An 11,218-nucleotide genomic window follows, 5' to 3' on the forward strand; every position below is an offset into this window, starting at 1 on the left:
CAGAGCACAGACAGCTGGCGAACGTGCAGGAGCGGCGGGGACCGAGGACGGGTGAGTATGTACTCCCTACATGTGTTCCCTATGGGGGGGTGGGGGGTGCAGAGCCATATGTGTGCGTGTGCAGAGCCATATGTGTGCGTGTGCAGAGCCATATGTGTGCGTGTGCAGAGCCATATGTGTGCGGTACAGAGCCATATGTGTGCGTGTGCGGTACAGAGCCATGCGTGTGCGGTGCAGAGCCATATGTGTGCGTGTGCGGTGCAGAGCCATATGTGTGCGTGTGCGGTGCAGAGCCATATGTGTGTGTGCGGTGCAGAGCCATATGTGTGTGTGCGGTGCAGAGCCATATGTGTGCGTGTTCGGTGCACAGCCATGCGTGTGCAGTGCAGAGCCATATGTGTGCGGTGCAGAGCCATATGTGTGCGGTGCAGAGCCATATGTGTGCGGTACAGAGCCATATGTGTGCGTGTGCGGTACAGAGCCATATGTGTGCGTGTGCGGTGCAGAGCCATATGTGTGCGTGTGCGGTGCAGAGCCATATGTGTGCGGTGCAGAGCCCGATGTGGGGCTGTTATTTGCAATGCTGTAGTGATACCAGGTCAGGTGCTGGGGAAGAATACTGACAGGGAATGTGTGTGCTGGGGGCGGGCAGAGGATGGGGCTGGACACTGGGGTGGGTGGTGACAGCTCTGACTGAGGTTTTGCACAGGAAGTGGTCATGTTTGCTGGATCTGAATGTAAACAAGGTGCTGCAGAGAATAAAGGGATAATTCAAGAGGAACAAAAGTTAGAAAACAAAAAATAATGTAAGTGTGATTTATATGACAATACAGCACAGATAAACTCAAAAAATTTTGTTAAGCTAATGACGGACAACTCCTTTAACTTTTCTTACCTATACTTGTATAAAATGTATCCGTTTTTTTTTATATTCATCTACATTTATAATTTTCTTACCTAGATCCTTTCTTACCTTTATTTGCCTATTTTTACTTGCTTTTTTTGTTTTAATAACCTATAACGCCTCTATATTTCTCTTTTGTTACCTATACTTATCCTTTCTTACTTATACTTGTGCTTCTTTTCTGTACTTATCCTTTATGTATACTTACCTTTTCTTACCTTAACAGAGTGTTTATAAAGGAGGAGATCCTGGCCCTTGCTCTTCTCATCCTTCTTGCAGGAATGCGGGGCCAGGCGCAGCAGAGGGTTTCCTCTTCCTCGTCTATATTTGTGCTGCCTTTTTCTGAGACAGGTTCTTCCCGCACTATATAAAAACAAAAAAAACAAAAAAGTGAGCCGGAGTATGAGATGGTATACATGGAACTTGTGAGACCATGTTCACACTGGCCATGAGACAAAGAGAAACCAAGGAAAAAATTGTGAAAACATACCCTGCTGTAACTAAATAAAAGCATAGTGCATATAAACATAGGGTACTTAGTAAACACTGTTTTTGATCAAAAAAAGCATAAAGCTATCCCACCAAACATCAAGGTGTACCCAGTTGGGATAGTACCTACACTCTCTAATATTAAAACCTTACCATGGGTCTAAAATAGGCCTCAATGTGGCTAAGGGCTGAGAGTGACCGGGTCCCAACAGGACACACACAGTCAGGGGGATTCACAGAATTAAATGTCCAGCTCGCTGAGAAGGGGGCCACTCCCTGTTTGTACTGAATACAAAAAAACTACATAAAAACAAAAAAGTGAGCCGGAGTATGAGAGCCGGAGTATGAGACAAAGAGAAACCAAGGAAAAACCAAGGACATTTAATTCTGTGAATCCCCCTGACTGTGTGTGTCCTGTTGGGACCCGGTTACTCTCAGCCCTTAGCCACATTGAGGCCTATTTTAGACCCATGGTAAGGTTTTAATATTAGAGAGTGTAGGTACTATCCCAACTGGGTACACCTTGACGTTTGGTGGGATAGCTTTATGCTTTTTTTGATCAAAAACAGTGTTTACCAAGTACCCTATGTTTATATGCACTATGCTTTTATTTAGTTACAGCAGGGTATGTTTTCACAATTTTTTCCTTGGTTTCCCTCTTCCCGCACTATAGTAGTGACGATTTCTTCTGGAATATGCTCTGTCTCCTATAAACATAGTGAAGTAAAACTAAAGAATTTAAATGTCGCAATTTAGCTATTAAATATTTAGAGATACTATTACCAAGAGACATAAGCCTGACATAATCTCTTTATTTCCCCAAACTTCTCCAATTGGTACACGAAGACTCAAGATGGACAAGGATTGCTTTTACATGTGTGGTAGAAGTACAATCTTTAAAATTAACATCCTTCTTCGGATTCTGTATGTTTTTCAAGCTCTTCTGATTAGGGTTCCCTTGTCCTTCTTCAGGTGTCTTGCTTCCATTGAAACCATGTTCATATGGTCTGGTAAGCCCAGTACTGTAGGAGCAGAACCATATTCTATTATTCTAAAATATCAGGAGTGATAGCGTTGCCCGACTTCAGAGATTTATTTGGCCTTTAAAGAAATACCATCTTGGCCTTTCTATTCCCTTATCCCTTAGAACCTGGAGAGTTGGTCAGCTTTCCCACTGTTTCCATTCATTCCCTTTTAGACTTTATTATAATAACAACAAGACACCTTTTGAGATTCCGTGTTTGGACATGGGCCCATTAAGACACACTTTATTCTTCCAATAATACTTGCTAATCGAGACCAACCTAACACCAATTTTCAAACCCAATTGGAAGGAGATTTGGGCTCTCTCTGACCAAGAATCATTGGAGACGTATCTTCACCTTAATGCATAACTTACCTATATGTTCCTGTTTACATGATGAGGCCAGGTAGAAAATACTCTCTCGGTGATATAGGGTCCCCACTCGCCTACACTCAATCTTTCCAAAAGCTAGTCCCCTGTGTCCCTTATGTTGGAGATGTGGGGAGGAGGAGGGTGATATGTTACACATTTTTTGGTCCTGCACGTTTCTTTTTCTTTTTTGGGGGAAAGAGCAGCAAGTGATTCGTGAACTCACAAATCTCATTTCAGACCTGAACCCAGCTCTCGGTCTTATCTATGAATGTGACATCCCTCTAAAAGCATACAGGTATTCGATATTAAGACATTTAATTGTGACTACAAGAGAGTGCATCCCTCTGCTCTGAAGGAAAGATACCGCTGTGGCAGTCTCCCTCTGGTTTACTAAAATAAATGAGGTGATGTTAATGGAGGAACTCTCTTCTATGAACCTACAAACCTGGTTTTAGTGGATGGATTTTAATTTGTTGAATGGCTAGCTGGTGTTTATCGGGGAGATCTGACCTGCACTCTTTGGGTCACACCTTTTGAACACCTATCTCTATTGTGTTCCCTCCCTTCCCTTACCCTATCCTCTTTTCTTCTTTTGCTTTTCTATTTTTTTTTGCTTTTCTCTTTATTCTTCTTCCTTCTTTGTTAACTTTTATAACTGGATTGCTACGCTCAGCATGGACAATTACGGTTATGTATTTTCATATCCTGCTCTTTAATGGTCAATTTGTATTATTGACCTACACAGCCTTCAGGATTTGAGTAATGCGTTAATGTCTGTTTTTGTTATTTCCCTTCCCTCAGCGTGTGCACACGGCTTTGTACCGCTCAGCATTTAGCTTTTGTGATGCCGAAGTGTGTGTGTGTCTTGGCTTCAGAGAGACTCACTGCGCATGATCGGAAGTTGTCCGCACTTCCAGTCATGTGCACTACTCTGATGCCGGGTGTATATGTCCCGGCTTCCGAGAGGTGTAGTACGGACAACGGACAACTTCCCATCATGCGCAGTGAGTCTCTATGAAGCCGGGACTCATACACCTGGCGTCACAAAAGCTCAATGCTCTGAAGTACAAAGCCATATGCATGCACAGCTTTGTATCAGGCTGCCGATGATGCTGGCTGTTGTAAATCATGTTATTGTGACACCCCTGAGGCTTCAGTTGCCACAGGGTACTGCACCTCACTTAAGGTGCAGTACTCACCCTGGATCTAGAGGAAGTTGGTACTGGTTCCACCACACACCAAATCATCCACACAACCAGGTTGGCCTCTCCACTGGGGACGGGGTAGGGTCTTAAGGCAGTCACTAAACATGGGGGGAAGCCACCCACTAGCGACAGAGAACCGGGGGAGGGACAGCTACCAGGGGGAGTCAGGAGCAACATAACAGTCAGCGAGTTCTCCAGCAGGAGAGGAAAAGAGCAGTCGGGATTTACCTGTGGCTCTGGTGGGACGCAGGAGTCAATACGGTCACCGAGGGGAGAGCTTGATTGCTCCCTCGGGACCGGCGCTGAGAAGGGTGCAGAATCATAGGGTGGATCATTCTGCAGGCCAGGGGATTGCATGTCCCTCTGGCCCCCACAGTTCCCAGAGCACAGTGCTACACAGGGTGCGGGGTCGTGTTCCAAGGCAGGCCCCACAACGGACCCGTGGCACCTGCATACGGGATGGGAGTAAACACTTTTCAAGAACCGGGGTCCCCAAGAAGCTTCAGGCCACGGGGATCCAACACCAAGTGCAAGTAAGAAGGGCCCACCATCCACTGTACTGGTTCTGACCTCCAACGGATCCGAGATCGACTGTTGCCCATCACGACGGAGACTGGCATCTCCCGGGTAAACCAGGACTGTGAGTAAACGAAACCTTGAACCCGCAGAGACTGTGCTAGAGTGGTGCTTTAATTAATTAATTAATCAGTCTCAAACATTTGTGTTTGCTAGACTCTGCCCACAAAGCAGAAAAGAACAAAACAATCAAACGAGCAAAGATAAAGACAAACTTCAATAAAGGCACAAATAGAAAAATGAATTAGATGCCAACAGAAAATGCACAAAACACACAAAAGGTAGACAAAAAAAAACAGGCACAAAGGCAATGAGAAATCGGAGCCTGTAACCTAGAGCCCATTGCCATGTGTAATGATTCTAGAGTTTAAAGGGAACCTTTCAGCAGATTTGGGGCCTATAAGCTGCGGCCACCACTACTAGGCTCTTATATACAGCATTGTAACATGCTGTATATAAGAACCCAGGCCGCTGTGGATAACATAAAAATGACTTTATAATACTTACCTAAACGGTCTCTGCGGTGGAGTTGGGTCATATGGGCGTCTCCGTTCACCGGTGGTGGCGCCTCCTCTTTCGCTATCTTCGTCCTCCTTCTTCTGAAGCCTGTGTGCATGATGCGTCCTACGTCATACACACTCGCCGGTCCCACGCAGGCGCACTACAATACTTTGATCTGCCCCGCTCAGGGCAGATCAAAGTGCACCTGTGCAGAACCTCAATGCCGGCGAGTGTGTATGACGTAGGACGTGTCATGCACCCCAAGCTTCAAAAGAAGGAGGACAAAGATGGCCGAAACAGGAGGCGCCGGCACCGGAGAACGGAGACGCCCATATGACCCAACTCCTCCGCACCGGCCGTTAAGTGAGTATTATAAAGTATATAAAGTAATTTTTATATTCACAGCTGCCTGGGTTCTTATATACAGCATGTTAGAATGCTGTATTCAGTGTATCAACCCATATTCTATCCACCGCCATTAACTTCAAAACGGCGGCAGCTATAGGCATAGAAGTGGTGTCTAGGTATAGTAAAGTAGCTACCCAGTGAAACCACCTATAGCGCCACCTGATGGAAAACATCGGAGTTAGCATTTTTATTGCGAAAACTGAACGAGATAGAGAAAAAAAGTGAATTACAAAGTTGTAGGGAATCAATTCAATACGAATCGACATCTTGCATACAGAAATGCTATGATTAGAACGTGTAAAACTCTCAAGGCTGCGGATATGAAAGGATACCTCATGGAGACCTTCCTACAAGTCATTGGGTACGGTGGCTGCGTGGAGTGGCCTCCACGCTCACCTGACCTGACCTGACCCCATTGAACTTCTCTCTGTGAGGTCACATCAAACATGTGTATGCGACCCCTCCACCAACATTGCAGGACCTACGACGACGTATCACAGATGCTTGTGCAAATGTGTCACCTACCATATTGCACAACGTGCAGCAAGATACAGTATGCTGTCCAGAGTCCAGATGTTGAGTCCTGTGTCCAGAGTTCAACATTTTAATGAATTTGTATTCCCAGACCCTGCGATGGCTCTGTGATCTGAAGTTGCCTTTTAATATGACAACTTTCATATGGTTTATGTTGTGTCCAGAAGCACAGAAATGTTTGGCCACAGGTAAATGGATTTTGTCTGTAATTGTGTGGCGGTGAGATCTCATTTTCGTCTACGGCCAGGCCCTCAGATATAATTGTATCTGTTCCAGCCCTGCAGACAGGGATGAACACTTAACCCATCTTAAAAACACATTTCTAAACCAAGGCTACCACCCCACCTCCATAGAAGTTCAGATCATTAGAGCAACAAGGACCCCTAGAAGTGAACTGCTTCAATACAAACAAAAAGAGGAAAATAGTTGAGTACCTCTGGTGGTGACATACAACCCACAGCTTGAGGTACTGAGAAGAACGGCCAAGAAACTTTACCACATTCTACACATGGATAACCGGTTAAAAATAATATTCAAAAGATCCTCCATTGTTGTGGTACAGGCAACCTCCTAATTTAAGGAGCATCATGATCCGAAGTTCTATGCCCTCAGACACACCAAGAGGAACTTATCCTTGCAATGTAAAGAGCTGCAAAACCTGCATTCATGTAGAGACCAAAGACTGGATACAGATCCCTAACACACAGAAGAACTACAAAATTCCTGGGACATTCACATGTTCCTCTTCCAACGTGGTGTACTTAATCCTGTTCACTATATGTCCTATTGGGGGTCTCTATGTTGGAGAAACAGGACAGAGACTGAGAGCAAGGATGAGATCTCATCGCCACACAATTACAGACAAAAAAAATCCATTTACCTGTGGCCAAACATTTGTGCTTCAGGACACAACATAAACCATATGAAAGTTGTCATATTAAAAGGCAACTTCAGATCACAGAGCCATCGCAGGGTCTGGGAATACAAATTCATTAAAATGTTGAACTCTGTGGACACAGGACTCAACCTGTCAGAAGGATTTATGGCCCATTACAAAATCTGAGGAATCTATTCCAGAGACTCACCAGACCTCTGATCCTACATGGATACTGGGACAATAAAACTCACACCACTAAGCAAAGCTAATTAAGGATTCACTTTCTAAGATCAGTGTTTCTTTAAATGTCTTTTATTATGCCATCCTTCTGCTCTGTTTGTGCATATATTTGTGTTTCTTAAGGTATTTTGTCAGACCATGCCTGATGAAGGGACCTGAGATGTCTCGAAAGCTTGCTTTGTAAAATCACTTCATTTTATTTGTTAGCCATTAAAAAGGTATCACAAGATTATAATTTTGTTCCTCTCACTGAGAACATTCAATAATTTTCCTTACTCCCAGCAATCACCTCGGTACTCTTGCAGTGTCGCTCCAGGATCTCATCATAAGTGATGTCCAGGTGCGTCATCTCAGGGGCCTAGTCTGCCGCCTCCGCACTAAAGAGATACAAAAAACCCATGAAGAGGATTCCCGGATCCATTTGAGGGGCATCGTGAGGGGGGGATGGGGGGTCAGGACGCAACCTACACTATTGTTATCGCCGCAGTCGTCTGAAAATATCTGGTCTCGATATGGATGAAGAATTTCAGAAGAAACGTGCACTCAAGAAAAGAGAGAAAGCATTGCGTTATAACGTCCTCCAGTCACATCCAAAGCTACAACTACTAAATCTTCAGCTGGGAGCGCAGATATTCGCCATATCTGAGTGACGAATAATTCTGCTTACCATATACGCTGTGGGCGAGCCGGACGACGAAGGGTTAATACGGTTAGTTGATCACAGAGGAATAAAGTATATATATATATATATATATATATATATATATATATATATATATATATATATATATATATATACATACATACATATACATATACATACATACATACATACATACATATATACACACACACACACACACACACACACTAGCTGTACTACCCGGCTTCGCCCGGATTAATAACTGTTGTTAACAAAATAGAAAGTAGTAACATTCCCGGGATAGAATGTATAAATAGAATGTATTAACGCCCAGGATAGTAACTGCCTCTCTGTTTCCCTTTCTTTCCCTGTCTGCCTCTTTCCCTGTCTGCCTCTTTCCCTGTCTGCCTCTTTCCCTTTCTTTCCCTGTCTGTCTCTGTCTCTTTGTGTCTGTCTCTTACCCTGTCTATGTCTGCCTCTTTCCCTGGCTGCATTGTGACATGCCAACATTCCATATAAGGGCGTGGCAGCACATTCTTCTGAAGTTCTGGCTGCACTGTGGCTCCCAGCTCCATTCGCCTTAGTGGAGGCAGGTTTTTTGGCGAATAACTGTAAAGAGCGGGCTTAAAATTTCCCCTCAAAACATAGCCTATGATGCTCTCAGGGTCCAGAAGTGTGAGTGTGCACCCCCCATCGTGCTCCATCCCCTAAGCTGCGCACCCCCCATCGTGCTCCATCCCCCATGCTGCGCACCCCCCATCGTGCTCCATCCCCCATGCTGCGCACCCCCCATCGTGCTCCATCTCCCATGCTGCGCACTCCCCATCGTGCTCCATCCGCCATGCTGCGCACTCCCAAACGTGCTCCATCTCCCATGCTGCGCACTCCCCATCGTGCTCCATCCGCCATGCTGCGCACTCCCAAACGTGCTCCATCCGCCATGCTGCGCACTCCCAAACGTGCTCCATCCGCCATGCTGCGCACTCCCAAACGTGCTCCATCCGCCATGCTGCGCACTCCAAAACGTGCTCGATCCGCCATGCTGCGCACTCCCAAACGTGCTCCATCCGCCATGCTGCGCACTCCCAAACGTGCTCCATCCGCCATGCTGCGCACTCCCAAACGTGCTCCATCCGCCATGCTGCGCACTCCCAAACGTGCTCCATCCGCCATGCTGCGCACTCCCAAACGTGCTCCATCCGCCATGCTGCGCACTCCCAAACGTGCTCCATCCGCCATGCTGCGCACTCCCAAACGTGGTCCATCCGCCATGCTGCGCACTCCCAAACGTGGTCCATCCGCCATGCTGCAGACTCCAAAACGTGTTCCATCCCCTATGCTGGCCGCAGCATCAGCCTCTCTGCCCGCAGCATCAGCCTCTCTGCCCGCAGCATCAGCCTCTCTGCCCGCAGCATCAGCCTCTCTGCCCGCAGCATCAGCCTCTCTGCCCGCAGCATCAGCCTCTCTGCCCGCAGCATCAGCCTCTCTGCCCGCAGCATCAGCCTCTCTGCCCGCAGCATCAGCCTCTCTGCCCGCAGCATCAGCCTCTCTGCCCGCAGCATCAGCCTCTCTGCCCGCAGCATCAGCCTCTCTGCCCGCAGCATCAGCCTCTCTGCCCGCAGCATCAGCCTTTTCTGTCCCCAGCATCAGCATCTCTCCTCCCAGCCTACCCCAGCCTCAGCCTCCCCACAACATCAGCCTCTCTTCTCTCAGCCTCCACCCTCCCAGCCTTCCCCAGGATCAGCCTCTCTCCTCCCAGCCTCCTCCAGCACGCCGTGCTCCTCTGCCGACACTCACAGATCTGATCGTATACACTCACACACACACCCACCCGATCGCATACACTCACACCCACCCACCCGATCGCATACACTCACACCCACCCGATCGCATACACTCACGCACACACACATTGACGATATTACACATACGCGCTCATACTCACAACATCCGGAGATACCACATGCTTCTGGCCATGTGATCCTCCGGCAGGTCCTGAAAGCTCACAGCACAGTATCGCGGCCGAGAAGCAAGCGATATCCCAGGATGTTGTGAGTGTGTGGATGTGACGTGTGTGTGACGTGTGTGAGTGTGAGTGAGAGAGAGAGAGAGAGTGTGTGTGTGTGTGTGTGTACTCACCTGTGGCTCCGTGTCAGTTGGGGGAATGCGTGCGGGGTGCGGGGCCAGAGCGAGCGTGCATTGCGTGAGGGGGGCGGGGCCTGCAGAGAGCCGGGGCGAGAGGCCAATCCGTGTGGGGGGGGGGGCCATGGCGAACCCAGCGGCCAATCAGCTTTGTGTCACCGTAAGGACATGTCACCGTGACACAATTTTGGAGCATGACAGACAGACAGACAGAATAAGGCAATTATATATATAGATATACACATACATACATACATACATACACATACATATATATATATACACACACATACATACATATATATACACATATATATACACATATATATATATATATATACACACATACATATATATACATATATATATATATACACACATACATATATATATATATATATATATATATACTAGAAGGTGGCCCGATTCTACGCATCGGGTATTCTAGAATTTACGTATTGTGTAGTTCATGTATGATTTTTGTTAAATATATATATAGATGTTGTTGTGTGTAGTTACCAAGTGTTTGTGTAGGGCGCTGTACATGTTCTGGGTGTTGTCTGGGTGTGGCGGGGGGTGAGAGCGGTGTTGTTTGTGTGTTGCGTTGTGTGTGATGCGTGTGTTGCGTTGTTTGTGGAGCGCTGTGTGTCTGTAGCATTGTGTGTGTGTTGCGTGGTTTGTGTGTGTTTTGGGGGGAGGTATGTTTTGTGCAGTGTGTGTGTTGCGCGGTATGTGCGTATATTTATGTATGCCGCGGTGTTTGTGTGTTGGGTGTTGTGTGTGTGCAGCGTTGTCTGTGTGTGTGGATGTCTGTGTAGGGCGGTGTTTGTGTTTCCCAGTGTGTGTGTGTGTTGTGCAGTGCACGTGTGTGTTGGGGGGAGGTGTGCACCTCCCATCGTGCTCCATCCCCCATGCTGCGCACCCCCCATCGTGCTCAATCCCCCAAGCTGCGCACCCCCCATCGTGCTCCATCCCCCATGCTGCGCACCCCCCATCGTGCTCCATCCCCCATGCTGCGCACCCCCCATCGTGCTCCATCCCCCATGCTGCGCACTCCCCATCGTGCTCCATCTCCCATGCTGCGCACTCCCCATCGTGCTCCATCCGCCATGCTGCGCACTCCCAAACGTGCTCCATCTCCCATGCTGCGCACTCCCCATCGTGCTCCATCCGCCATGCTGCGCACTCCCAAACGTGCTCCATCTCCCATGCTGCGCACTCCCCATCGTGCTCCATCCGCCATGCTGCGCACTCCCAAACGTGCTCCATCCGCCATGCTGCGCACTCCCAAACGTGCTCCATC

At 47.5% G+C, this 11,218-nt stretch overlaps 1 long non-coding RNA gene across 2 annotated transcripts in view; it reads right to left on the bottom strand.

Annotated features, from left to right (window-relative positions):
- Positions 1-466: 466 nt before the first annotated feature.
- LOC142288263 (uncharacterized) overlaps positions 467-11,218 on the bottom strand; it is an 18,922-nt gene continuing 8,170 nt past the window's right edge. For both annotated transcript variants that reach the window (XR_012749077.1, XR_012749076.1), the window contains exons 3-5: positions 7,599-7,672; positions 7,420-7,507; positions 467-1,267 (exon numbers count right to left, since the gene is read on the bottom strand). This is a non-coding gene — a long non-coding RNA (uncharacterized LOC142288263). The remainder of the gene's footprint in view (positions 1,268-7,419; positions 7,508-7,598; positions 7,673-11,218) is intronic.

The sequence above is a fragment of the Anomaloglossus baeobatrachus genome, unplaced genomic scaffold (genome assembly GCF_048569485.1).
Source record: "Anomaloglossus baeobatrachus isolate aAnoBae1 unplaced genomic scaffold, aAnoBae1.hap1 Scaffold_807, whole genome shotgun sequence".
NCBI classification, from domain to species: Eukaryota; Metazoa; Chordata; class Amphibia; order Anura; family Aromobatidae; genus Anomaloglossus; species Anomaloglossus baeobatrachus.